The sequence below is a fragment of the Sciurus vulgaris genome (genome assembly GCF_902686455.1).
Source record: "Sciurus vulgaris genome assembly, chromosome: 5".
Lineage (NCBI taxonomy): Eukaryota > Metazoa > Chordata > Mammalia > Rodentia > Sciuridae > Sciurus > Sciurus vulgaris.
In genome coordinates, this window is record NC_136465.1 from 66,123,165 (window position 1) to 66,137,571 (window position 14,407).

At 39.1% G+C, this 14,407-nt stretch overlaps 1 pseudogene across 1 annotated transcript; it reads left to right on the plus strand.

The window, feature by feature from the left end:
* The first annotated feature begins 440 nt into the window (after positions 1-440).
* LOC306662373 (NADH dehydrogenase [ubiquinone] flavoprotein 2, mitochondrial-like) lies at positions 441-2,556 on the plus strand (annotated as a pseudogene). Its single transcript has one exon. The product of its transcript is annotated as an NADH dehydrogenase [ubiquinone] flavoprotein 2, mitochondrial-like (transcript).
* Positions 2,557-14,407: the final 11,851 nt, after the last annotated feature.

The following is a 14,407-nucleotide window of genomic DNA, read 5'->3' on the forward strand; positions in this document are numbered from 1 at the left end:
GCCCTTCAATTGATGAATGGATAAAGAAACTGTGGTATATATATATATACAATGGAATATTACTCAGCTATAAAGAATAATAAAATTATGGCATTTGCAGGCAATTGGATGAAATTGGAGAATATCATGTTAAGTGGGATAAGCCAATCTCAAAAATCCAAAAGAGGAATGATCTCACTGATAAGCGGATGATGACACTTAATGGGGCGTGGGAGGGGGACAAGAATGGAGGAAGGAGGGACTGTATAGAGGGAAAAGAGAGGTGGGAGGGGTGGGGGGGAAGGAAAAAAATAACGGAATGAATCCAACATCATTACTCTGTGTAAATATATGAATATGCAAATGTATGCTGTTATTCCATGTACAAACTGAAACAACATGTATCCCATTTGTTTACAATTTTAAAAAATTTAAAAAAAAAGAAAGAAAATACACTTTAGTAGTCCCTTTTAAAAATTTAAAACTCTTGGCAGGGTGTATACTTCTTAAGACTGTAAAAGTAAATTCACTGCCAAATTGTGATAAATTTTAAAACACAAGCCTTAAGTCCTGTTTGCACTTAGCAATGCCAAAACATTATGTCAAAAATTTCTTTCTAAATACAATAATTTTTATGAGGAAAAATTTTAACTTGTTATTGTTATTGTTAGTCAGATCATAGCTTCATTTGGGGTCAGATATTTCAAATTAACTGGTTGCATCTTAAATACTAACCCTGTCCCTTCCTTTCCTGATTGCATTTTAAGCAGTAACCCTGTCCCTTTATTTAAGGGAAGTTCGATTTCCCTAAATTACTGAGAAATATCAAGTTTCATTAGTGGAGTTTTGAAAAGCCTGAAAGAACATTAATTTAATAACATGCTGACCTTGGTTTCTGTTTCACTCACCATCTCCATGAAGGTTCTTCACTCAGTGAACTGTTGTTGCATTAGGCCAAGACTTGTTGAACATTTGATGACACTTGCCCTCAACAAGCTTGGAATTAAGCATAAGATATCCATGAGTGGCTAGCTCTGATTGAGGGCAAGATGAAAGCACTCAACATAGACAACAATGAACCAAATGTACTTTCCCCTGGAAGTGTCTTTCTGACTCTAAATGATTTTTTTTTCCTTCTCATTACCTGGCCCTACCTCCTTTGCCTTAGGAATGAGCTTACCATCTAGACTGGCCAATCAAATAACTCAAAGTTTCCCAAGGTAACAAAGGGCTCAATGTGGAGACATGCTCCATATGGAGACTATCCAAGTCCTGCGGTGGCTGACTGCTGCAAAAGACAATGATCTCTCCTTCTGAGATCAAGAACTTAACATACTGTGAAAATCTGGTGTTCCTGAGAACCACTTTTCCACCATGCTTGTGTGGAGGATTTCCTTGAGACTGAATCAGCATGGAGGAAGTCAGAGCCAAGACATCAAATGAGAGAGAGATCCTTGAGGACATTTGTCCCAGCACTGTGTTCAAGCAGTTCTAGTAATGAGTTTCAATTACATGAGCTAATTTTTTTTACTTTAAAAAATTCTCCTTTTAATATTAAGGCAACCCCAGTTTACTATAACATGTTTACTTTGAAAGTTTTTGACCTTTTGATTCTGTTAGAATAACCCTTAGCTTAAAACATAAATATATGTACAGTTGTATAAAAACATTTTTTCATTATACCCTTATTTTATAGTTGTTAAATGTTTTATTTTGATTTTTACTTTTTGAAAAATCTGTTAAAAACCAAGAAAAACCAGGGAAAGGTGAACAATTTAGTCTGCCAAGTTCTTCTCCTTGGTGTTCTGGGCCTGAGTGGCAGCCCTCACTGCCCTGTGGGGAAGACATATAAGGAATTTGCTGTGCAGAATGGTGCTGGAGGAGCCTTGTTTGTGCACAGGGATACTCCTGAGAATAACCCAGATATCCCATTTGATTTCACACCAGAAAACTATAAGAGGATAGAGGTGATTATAATAAACTATCCAGAAGGGCATAAAGCAGCAGCTGTGCTTCCAGTCCTGGATTTGACCCAAAAGCAGAATGGGTGGTTGCCCTTCTCTACTATGAACAAGGTTGCAGAAGTTGCACAAGTACCTCCAAAGAGAGTATATGAAGTAGGAACTTTTTATACAATATATAATCGAAAGCCAGCTGGAAAGTATCACATTCAGGTTTGCACTACCACACCTTGCATGCTTTGAAACTCTGACAGCATACTGGAGGCCATTCAGAATAAGCTTGGAATAAAGTTGGTGAAACTACACATGACAAACTTTTCACCCTTAGAGAAGTGGAATGTTTAGGGGCCTGTGTGAATGCACCAATGGTTCAAATAAATGACAACTACTATGAGTATCTGACACCCAAAGGATATTGTAGAAATTATTGATGAGCTCAAAGCGGGGAATTGTTCCAAAACCTGGGCCAAGGAGTGGACATTTCTGTTGTGAGCCAGCTGGAGGTCTTACTTCTTTGAATGAACCACCCATTGGTGTGTAAGCAGGACTTTAATTTATATTCAACTGTAAATATGTTGTTGCAGAAATAAAATATTATCTACATTAAAAAAAAAGAAAAAAACACCCTCGAGCCAATAAATATTTCTTTTCTTTACCTTAATTTGTTTGCTTTATTGAATCCTAGATTACCTCTAACATCAACATGATCCATGAATGGATTTGGATTGGAGGGTAAACCTTTTTCCGTCTCATATATGAATTTTCTCCATTTTAAGGACAGAGAAAAGGATAATTATCTTTATCTGGGAACACACCCATGTTGTCATGAAGGGAGCTGAGTTTGTACTGTGCTAGGGTTTCCAAACCTGTGAAGGACTAAGGACTTTCCAGAGGCAGAAAATGCAAGAATGGAGACAAATGTGATAGTATCTGGTGCATCCCTACAACCCATTGGTACAGAAATACAATACACAAGAATTGTGGAAAAGATGCTGAGGTTGGAAGATATTTGGGAGGGTTTGTTGAAAGAGCTTGAAGGTTTGCCTGGTGGCCTAAAGAAGTATTATAGAAGAAAATTTTAATCACCAAATATTTTGTAAGACAGAAGTCAAGATTTCTCACTTAGTTTTTAGATAATCCTGTTAACAGCCTAAACAAACAATTAACTTAGGAAAGATGGGGATAGAAAGCAATGTAGGATCTTCTTGTAGGACTGGTGAGAAGTGTTTACAATGTAAATACAGTAAGAGCTTCAGAGAAGGGATAAAAGCTCTGATACCCATCTTGGAAATTAGGATAGGTTCCTTGTTCCCCCTGTTTGAAGATTAACACCCAAGAAATGCTGAGGCAAGCTGTTGTAGTCACCCTTTTCTCTGCTGTGATTTAAAGCCCCAACAAGAACAATTTTCAAGGTGGAAACATTTATTTAGGGGCTCACGGGTTCAGAGGTCTCAGTCCATTGGCAGCTGCTTCCATTTCCCAGGGTTCCAGGTGAGGCAGATCATCACGGCAGAAGAGTATGGCAAAAGAAAGCAGCTCACATGATGATCAGAAAGCAGAGAGATACTCCATTTGCCAGATACCAAATATATACCTCAAAGGCACACCCCCAATGTCCCACCTCCTCCATTAGACCCTACCTACCTTCAGTTACTACTCAGTCAGGGGATTCTCTGTGTTAAGGCCCTTATCATCCAATCATTTCTGTTTTAAATGTTTTTTTTTTTGTGTGTGTGTGTGTGTGGTGCTGGGGATTTGAACCCAGGGCCTTGTGCTTGTGAGGCAAGCACTCTACCAACTGAGCTATTTCCCCAGCCCCTTAAATGTTCTTTTCTTGTCTCACACATTCTTTTGGGGGATACCTCACATCCAAACCATAACACAACCACAGAAAACAAGTTGTATTTTTTTTTAAAGAATGAGAACAGAGGGGCAGATTTATCCAGAGGGAAGTAGGAGCCCACAGCTGGGTGCATGTGTAGGTGGTATGTCTTACTTTTTCATAGATCCCAGATTTCCTCTTGCTCTCCACCTTCTCTTTCTTCCCTGTGTACAGGCTAATGTCAGGAAGGAGCAGCCCAGGGGGTAATCCCTTGTGTTGGAAAGTGCAGATCTCAGAGGTGTTAGCAACTGGTTGAGTGGGAAAGTGCAATTGGAATAGCCCATTTCTTTTTCTTTTATAATCAACCCTCATCCTTCACACCTGATCATTTACTCTGACTGTCGTTTGCTCCTGTCTCATTCCCCCTCTGATTAAGGGAGCTTTTACTGCTGTAAGATGAAATGGGCAATGACTGCTCTGGCTGCTTCAGGCTGAAATGGGGTGACATGGGATAAGCACGTTGGTTTTCTGTTTTAGAAATGTTTTTGGTGTGTTGAGTGGTTTGAAGTATAAGTCTAGATTGGAAAAAGAACAGGTTGTAAAGTCACCAGGGAGGAGGGTGCTCAATAAGATAAAAAGGAAAACATGAGTACTGGAATGAGGTTAATACAACAATAAATGTTGCAGCATCCAAACATGTCAGCGAATATGATGATGATGATGATGATGATGATGATGATGATGATGATGATAGAGACCAGCATTTTTTTTCCACCAGGAGATGCCAGATACCCGAGTTCTAAGAAATTGTTTGCATGACAATGCTGATGATGACATTGCCTCTATTGGGAATGTAAATCTTTAAGTATATTAGCTATATTGCCAGAGTTGTTAGGAATGTAAACACAACATTTAGTTTTTATAATGTCACAGATGCCCCCATAAGATGTAGTTAAGATATTTAATGCCACCTGATTTTTGTAAAAATACCTTTTTATTGGTATAACCTCTGTGTTTAATAGAGATCCTTTTATTTCTGTCACTTAGGGCTAGATAATCATATTAGCAAACACAGATCAAGCCTGCCCACATAGAAGGTTAGGAAGATTAATAGGTCTCAAATTCCCTACTGTCATGTATATCTAAGAGGAACAAATAAAAATTGAAAATTAATTTTAAAAAAGCTATGTGAGAAGTAATGGAATGCAAATGGCAGGCCTCTACTACAGCAGTTAGGAAATGGTAGTTGTATGGCAGGTACAGAGGTCATTTCATATATAATTCTCAATGGGACTTTAAGGAATTGAATTTCACTGTAGTACAAGCTTCACATTTGCCCTAAGGGCACCATAGAACTTATACTAAATACAGCCAAATATATGCATATTTAAAATGACTTACAAACCATCAACAGTGCCCATCAACAGTTAAATGGATAAAGAAGATGTGGTTTATATGAAATAGCACTCAGTCCTAAAGAAGAATGACTTTATGACATTTGCCAGAAAATGGATGGACCTGGAGGATATCATGCTAAGCAAAATAAGCCAATCCCCCAAAAAACCAAAGATAAAATGTTCTCTCTGATATATGGATGATAACAAACAACCTGGTTGGGGAGCATAGAGAATAGGAGATCAGTGGATTAGACAAAGGGGAAGGAAGGGAAGGGAGAAATAGAAATAGGAAAGACAGTGAAATGAGTCTGACATAAATTTCCCATGTGCACATATGAATACACCTCAGTAAATCTCACTCAACATCATGTGCATCCACAAGTCTGGGATCCTAAATATCTTCCTAGTTTGTATTAAAATATCAAAACAGATAATACTGTCATGTATAACTAATAAGAACAAGTAAAATTTTTAAAAACAAAAAATAATGGCTTATAGGAGTAGGCGTAAAATGTTAATCCCAGGTAGTTTCCAGAGGCAGATTCAAACTTAGTTCACAAAGGGATTTTACTGAATTGACTCCTGCTTCAAATGCAGGTACACGTACTTCCTAGGGTCTTATAAGGTGTAGTGCACAACAGGAACAAGTGTCTGCTTTAGGAAAGTTGCTGGAAAAGCAGAGGTGATACAGCACTAGTAGAAAGGATCAAACTATATTCTCAATTCTGTCATTGTAAGTCATCCTTTGATGAACTGTAAGTCCACATACCTCCCTTGGATCCTTTAACCCAGGTCTCAGATTTGAAGACTATCTGCACTTTGGAAACTGCTTTTTGTAGGAGTTGGAAATGGCATTTGTAAAGTGCTTCCAGAGATAATTTCATAAATAATTCTCAATAGAACCTTAAGGAATTGAATTTGATTGCAGGAGCAGGTTCACATTCATCCTAAGAGCACCTTGGGCCTGTAATCGATACTGCCAAATACATGAATATTGAAAACTGCTTGGAGATAGTGTGTTGGAGCAGGGTAGAAATGAAAGTGTCAGGGAGGTTTTGGTGGCAGATTCAAATATAATTCACAAGGGCTTTTTAGGCCCGCTTCTTATATTTGAAGTCTATGTGCACTTTGTAAACCAATTTTGTAGGAAAGTTAAGAAAATTATAAGGAGGTTCCAGAGGAAGTTTCATATGAAATTCTCAATGGGGCTTTAGGGAATTGTCTTTTCTTTTAAGCACAGGTTCACATTCTTCCAATGGACACCTTAGGGCCAGTGCACAACATGGCCAAATATATGCTTACTGGAAACGACTACCTGGAGCATCAGAGAAATGCAAGTGGCAGGGAGGTTCCAGTGGCAGATTTAAACTCAATTCACAAAGGGTTCTTACAGAATTAACTCCTGCTGCAACACCAGGTTCACTTTCTTCCTAGGGGCTTATTAAGTTCAGTGCTCACCAAGTTCAGATGTCTGCATTTTGATAATAGATTGAGCAAGAGTCAAAGGGTATGACCCCAGGGTTTGCACATAAAGGACCAAACTGAATTCTCAATTCTGGCATTGGGAGTCATCCCTTGATGAGCTTCAAGATCCTATTTCTTCGTTATGCTTTTTAGACCCAGTCTCAGATTTGAAGCCGATGTGCAATTTGTCAATTTCTTTTCATTAAAAGTGGCAAGTAGTTGTAGGGAGGTTCCTGTGGAGGAGTGAAAGTGCAGAAGTGAAGCAGTAAAGACTGGCAGGTCTCATGAGCTGGATCAAACTGGATTCTCAGTTTGGGTATGGGAATTGTCCCTTTATGTGCTGTCAGGTTTCCATTCTTCGCATGGGCACATGCGGTTCAGTCATCAGTTTTGCTGTAAATCTGCAATTTGTAAATTGCCTTCTGTAGGCCATGGGAACTGCCATTCATAGGGAATTTCCTGAGGACGTTTCAAGCATAAATCTCAGTGGGGTCTGAGGGAACACAATTTCATTTCAGTACTAGGTTCCAATCCTTCGTAGGGTCAGTGCTCACCAAGATGAGCATGATACTTTTACAATGACTTATGGAAACAGCAGAGAATGCAAGTTGCATGGTGTGTCTAGCACTGGTTTCAATTTAAATCACAAAGGGTCTTACAGAGTTTACTCCCAATTTACCACCACATTCACATTTTTCTTCTCCCTGTCAGGATTTCTTTGTATCAAATCATAGATCTCATATTACTTCATCTCTAAGTATTTTAGCACATATTTCTAAATGATGCTTTTAAAATTAAAGCGTTAAAATGATGGTGGACATATTATAGAGAAGAATAAAAGCTGTGTATGAAGGAGGTTCCAAAAATTTGTAAAATATTTGGAGTTGAGGCATCTCATCCAGAACCCTGAGGCTACCAGTTTTTCTCTTCTACCTACTGTTAGGAGCACTGAAGAGAAGAATTTACTAGCCCTAATTTATAACCCTTCTAATTTCAGAGGCTGAAACATTTCTCCAAAGTCATAGAAGTGAATCATGTAGGAATCAGCACAAGAATTTCCAACTTAGGACTCTTTCCTTGAACCCATACTCTTTAATTGGTATGAAGGTCCCAAGAAAGGGGTAGCAAATGGGAATCAGGGGTTTGGAGAAAGAGGAGCTGATATTTCCAGTGTAAAGCAAAGAAAAATTTTGATCTTACCTTTCAAAACTATGTTAGCTCCAACAGTCAGCAGACACACCAGATTTTACTTTCAATACCCCAGTATCCATTCTTCCTTTTTGTAACCATGCAATTGGCTGCCTAGAATAAAGCATGTGTTTCTTATTCTTCCTTACAGGTAGGTGTGGCCATATAGGAAGTTCTGACCAAGCTGGTGTAAGATGAAGTGGCATATTTGACTCCCATGAGGGGTTCTTAAAGAGCAAGGGTGCATCCATCTTTGCCTAGGCTTTATGATGTTGTGACTAGAATGCAGAGAGATAATCAGGCAGATGTGGTAAAGTAAAACTAGCAGAACTATAATATAGAAGGAACCTACTTCACTTCTGAGAATGAGGTGTTTGCCAGCCTTGCTACTTAACTCCAGACTTCATTCATATAGGGTGAGGGGAGTTTGAGTTTTCCATCACAGGTAAACCCAATCCTGATGGATTCAGTATTTCAACATTGCTGTAAGGACTAAAGGAGGTAATGAATATAAAGTGTTTAGCAGTTTGTTTGAAATGAGGTGGGCAAGAGTGTTTTTTTCAAAACTAATGAAACCTTCAAGCTATTGGAACTTGGGTTTGAGAACATTGAAAAATGTAGGAAAACCAAAAAACTAGTTTCTCCCTTAGTCAGAATTGACTAATTTTACTTCTTTGGAGCCAGCAATGATCAAAATGATTTTCATTGCTTGTTGATTTTATTGCTTTTTTGAATAAGCCTTCTTGATACTTGGTTTCCTTGTACTTATAAATGAGAATATTTAAAATTACTTATGGGATTTTACATAATTAAGTGAAATAATGCTGTGCAGTTAGTACATAAGTGATGAAGAAGGGGTTGTAGTTATTACCCTGGTGTGAGGTAATATTATGTAACACCTTGACAGGTCCACAGTGCCATGATGTTTAGTTGAAAGAATGGACATTTTTTTAAGCTGTCTGTTTTATCTCAACTCCCTAAGGTCTCCCTCCCAGTGATGGGAACAAAGTCCTTAAAGCTGTTCCAGATATAAGATTACCAGAAACTGTTGACCAGAATCTACGTCCTGTTGTAAAACATTGTGAAACATGTTGTATGTTATCAGCAAACCCAGACCCCCTTTGGAATTTCCCGGCGGCTTTGTTCACCTTTTGCCCTTCCGTGTGCGACCCCTCCCGATGTGTGGTTTCTGCCTTTATAAACTTGTAAGATTTTCTGCTAGGGACTCAACTCCTCGACTCCTGTGTGAGTCACGAGTTGGGTCCCAGCGCGCTGGAATAAAAGCCTCTTGCAGTTTGCATCAAGTGACGCCTCCTGCGGTTGATTGGGGTTGCCGTCGATCTGTGGGACAGAGTTAGGGTCTCCTTTTTGGGGGTCTTACATAGTCAGATGTTTCTCTAGATATTTCTGGGAAGGCATTTTTGATGAGATTAACAATTAAATTTGTGAGATTTAAGCAGATGTAGGTGGGCCTCTTCCAATTCATTGAAAGCCTCAGGAATGAGAAAGAACTCTACCAGCTGGCCATTGTGACCCACACGTTATCCCAGTAGCTTGGGAGGCTAAGACAGCAGGATCATAAGTCCAAAACTTATGACTTGGCAACTTGGCAAGACCCTAAGCAATTTAGTGAGTCCCTGTCTCAAAATAAAAGAAAAATTATTGGAGATGTAGCCCCTGGATTAAATTCCCAGTACCAAAAATATCTACCAACAGATGACCTGGGCCTTCAGGTATAAACTACAAATCACTTGTCTGGGTCTTTAGGCCATTGGGCTGAAGGTCCAGACCACGCACACACACCCTATTGGTTCTATTTCTCCAGTGAACCCTAATTAATACACCAAGTACAATGGACTGAATATTTATGCCCCTCCCAAATTCATATGTTGAAATCCTACTATTGGACTAAGGCTCTGGCCTAGGAAGGAGGGGGCTCTGGTAGTTGAAAGAAGATATAAGATGCAGCTGGGATAGCAGACATGCTTCATTTGGAGACAGCAGCAGCTCCCTTCCCCCAGTCATTTTCATAGGACTTTTATATGCAGGTCAAACAAAGAAGAAAGCACATTGCTAAAATAAGTGAATGTATACTCACAAACAAATGTTTATGACCTTGAGGACATATGCTGAATCAGAGTTTTTTGCCCTTGGCTATGTCCTAAAGACATACCCAACAACAGCTTCAGTGAGGGAGCCTAACTATAGCCATCTTAGGTTTGTCCTCCACCTACCCTCCACCATGAGAGTATTAAGGGAGGGGCCTTCGGGAGGTGATAAGGACATGATGGCACAGTCCTCATAAATGGAATCAGTGCCCTTACAAAAGAGGTCCCAGATAGAGTCCATGCCTTTCCACCATTTGAAGACAAAGCAAGAAGGTGCTATTTAAAATCAGGAAAAGACCCTCCCTCACCTGACACTAAATCAGCCTTGATCTTGAATCTGCCCTAGTCTTGGACTTCCCAGGCTCCAGACTTGTGAAAATTAAAATTCTGTTGCTTGTAAGGTGACTAATTTATGGTATTTTATTATAGCAGCCCAAATGGACTAAGACAGCAGGCGTATAGCATTGTCCTCTGAACTAGTAGAGAGGCAAGGATGAGATAGGTGTAGTTGATGAGAGAGCTGGAGCTTTAGAGGAGAAATGCTACCCTGACTTATCTTCTGCACCCAAGAACTGAGACTTTCTATGCTTTATATGTTGTGGTTTAAAGTCCAGCTCTGCCTTCTACCTTTGGCTTTTGACTTCCCCTTCAATCTGCCTCCAGTTTGCACATCTCAATAATATCTTCAATCCCATCATAACCTCTAGTTCTTGCCAGGACCTTGGCTACACATTCTTAGAACAGCTGCCGAAGCTTGCTCCCAAATTTCATGGGGCTCTAATCTTTTATGTTTTGGAATCTTGACTAAGTCAGGCTACCTGGCAGGAGAAAAGAATCAAACGCAGAGAGAAAGGTTGCTGGCTCACATAATTTTTGTATCTAGATCTTCAGAGTCTTCCTTTGCAATCTCCTTTTCTTCTACCTCTCATTTCTCTCCTCCTTTCCAGACTTCTCATATGCCTCACAGATTGGTCACTTCTTAACACTAGCAGAGTGATTTTGTTTTAACTACCATATTGACACTCCCTCAGTATAGTTGTCCTTTTCTTTCCCATCTCTCTCCTTCTGTCTTTTTTATCTCTTTCTTAGGTACTGGGGATTTAACCCAAGGCTTTGCACATGCTAAGTACATGCTCTACTGAGCAACATCCAGCTCATTTTTACTTTATTTTGAGACAAGTTCTAAGTTGCCCAGGCTGGTCTGGACCTTACAATCCTCCTGCCTCAGGCTACCAAGTATCTGGGATTACAGGCATGTGCTACCATCCTAGCTGGCAGTTGCCCTTTGAATGATAACACCCACATCACTTTTTCTAGTTATTGTTCTGCTTGACTTTGTTATGTTTGAGATTGTTCATAAATTTCTCCTTGGGCTTCATGATGACTTTGATTATATTCTACTTCTCTGATCGATCATTCATTCATCTTCCTTTACCCATCTTCAGATGTAAGCATTTCTTACAGGGCTCTCTCTCTCTCTCTCTCTCTCTCTCTCTCTCTCTCTCTCTCTCTCTCTCTCTCTCTCTCTCTCAATGATGGTAAACTATACATAAAATTACATAAATATACATAAAATATACATAAAATTGACCATGTTCATCATTTCTGAGTGGGCAGTTCAATTGTATTACTTTCACATTGTTGTGCAACCAACCTCCAAAATACTTTTCCTCTTGCAAAACTGAAACTCTATATCCATTAAACAACTCTCTATTCCCCCTCCTCCCTGGAAAAATACCCTTCTGCTTTCTATCTCCATGAGTTTAATGCTATGTACCTCATACAAGTGGACACAAGCAGTATTTGTCTTTTGCGACTGGTTTATGTCACTTAGCATAACATGATAGCTAATTATATGTCAACTTAGCTGGGCCACAGGTTGTGGGGAACCATCCTTATTTAACAGAATCAGAGTAGGTTGAGCCATGGGACAAAGGGGTCTAGCTTCTAGGAACTGGCTACCAGAGGAATGTCCCAAATGGTCAGGAAGTATGTCCACTATGTGGGAGTGGTTCCCTGTCTGATTCTGTGATAGTTTCCCTGAGAAAATTGCTCCGCCAACTCCATCCATCCTGTTCATCACAGAAGCTCCTCCTGGTCTTGGTCCCCTTTACCTGTGTAATTATAAATAAAAGAGAGTTGGGCTACTCCTTGTTATTGGAGGCCAGAACTGCTATGGTCAGACCCATCACACCCCTTCTCATTTAAAAGAGTATTGGCTCTTATGTTTTTATTGATTAGACACGTTGTTTATGGGTGATTGATTGATTGATAGCCAATATTGTCCTCTGGCAGTTAACCCTTTTCTCATCCATGTGGGACTTGACTGAGAGACCCCCACCACAGGTATTTGGTCAAACATTATTCTGAATATTTGTGGGATGGTGTTTTTGAATGAGATTAACATTTAAATCAGTAGACATTAAATAAAGCAGATTTCCCTACATAAAGTGGATGAGCCTGATTCCTAGTACTGAACTCCCCTGAACAAGAAGCAATTCTATCAGCAGGCTGCCTTTGGCTTTGAATGACAGTTTTTCATGGGTCTCCAGCCTGATTGGATTTTTGACTTGCTAAGCCTCCAAAATCACAAGAGCCAATTCTTTAAAATAAATTTCTCTGTCTTCTTCTTTTTCCACAGCTTGCTGGTTCTGTTTCTCTGGAGAACACTGTGCTACACATAATGTCCTCATCTTCAAGGTTCATCAAAGTTTGTAGTATGTATCAGAACTTCCTTTATAAGGCTAAATAATATTACCCTGTATGTATGTATCACATTTTGTTTAGTCATTCATATGCTGAAATATGCTTTGGTTGCTTCCATTTTTTGGTTATTATTATTAGTGCTGCTATAAACATAAGTGTACAAATATCTCTTCAAGATCCTGCTTTCACTTCTTTTAGTTAAATACCCAGAAGTAGAATTGATGGAGCATAAGATGATTCTGTGTTTAACTCTTTGAGGAAACTTCATACTGTTTTCCACAAAGGCTATACAAATTTGCATTCCCACCAGCAATGTACAAGTGTTCTGATTTCTCTATATTCTTGCCAACACTTATTCTCTGTTTTGTTTGTTTGTTTGTTTATAATAGTAGCCATCCTTATGGGTTGAGATGGTGTTTCATGGTGGCTTTGATTTATTTCCCTAATGAGTATGATGTTCAGCATCTGTTCATGTGCCTTGATCCATTTGCATATTTTCTTTGGAAAAATGTTCATGTCTTTCCCATTTTTTAATTGAGTCATTTTCATGTCATTGAGTTGTAGTTCTTTATATATCATGGATATTAACCCTGTATCAGATGTGTGATTTGCAAATATTTTCTCCCACCCCATAGGTTGCCTTTCTGTTCTGTCAATCATGTCCTTTGATGCACAGAATTTTAAATTTTGTCATATTCCTATGCATCTAGTTTTATTTTTGTTGCCTGTGCTTTTGGTGTCATACCCAAGAATCATTTTAAAATCTAATATTATGCAACTGTTCCTTGAAATTTTCTACTAGGAGTTTAACAGTTTTAGCTCTAATATGAAGACGCACTGTAGGTTCAGTCTGGTATGCTCTATAAGGCAAGGATCTTTTGCATGTAAATATCTCTGTCCTTTAAAAAATGATTTCCTTCAGTATATATATATACCACATTTTCTTTATGCATTCATGTGTTGAAAGGCAGCTACACTGTTTCATAACTTCACTGTTGTGAATTGTGCAGCTGTAAACATTGACGTGGCTGTATTACTATAGTATGCTGATTTTAAAATCTTTTGGATATACTGAGGAGTGGGGGATAGCTGGGTCATATAGTGGTTCCATTCTAGTTTTTTAAGGAATCTACTTACTGCTTTCCAGAGTGGTTGCACTAATTTGCAGTCCTACCAAAACATTCAGGCATGTACGTTACAGTGATGCAGGCACATCAATGTTTATGGTAGCACAATTCACAATAGCCAAGCTATGGAAACAAGGTGCCCTTCAACAGAAGAACAGATAGAGAAAATGTGGTATATAAACACAATGGAGTGTTATGCAATCATAAAGAAGAATTGCATTATGCCCTTTTCTGGTAAATGGATAGAGAGGAGCGCATCATGCTAAGTGAAATAAGCCAGTTCCAAAAAGTCAAAGGTTGAATGTTTTCTCTGATATGCAGAAGCTAATCCAAACTAAGGGGAAGGGAGGATAAAAATCAAGAGAACAAGAAAGGAAGGAAAAAGGGGAGAGGAAATTTCATCAAAATAGAGGAAAGATCAGTAGAGTAGATGAAGGGAATCAAAGAGGAGGAGGAATGGATGGGGAAAGGGAAGCATAGTAGGTTGAATCTGATCAAACTTTCGAATGAGCATGCACGGATAAGGCATTGTGGCTCCTGGCATTGGAGTATCTACAGGACACTAATTTTTAAAAAAATGTGACTAGATTAAAGAGGGGGTCAGTCAAGTAGAGGCATAGGAGAGGGGAGGGTGAGTGCTAGGGACTGAATTGGA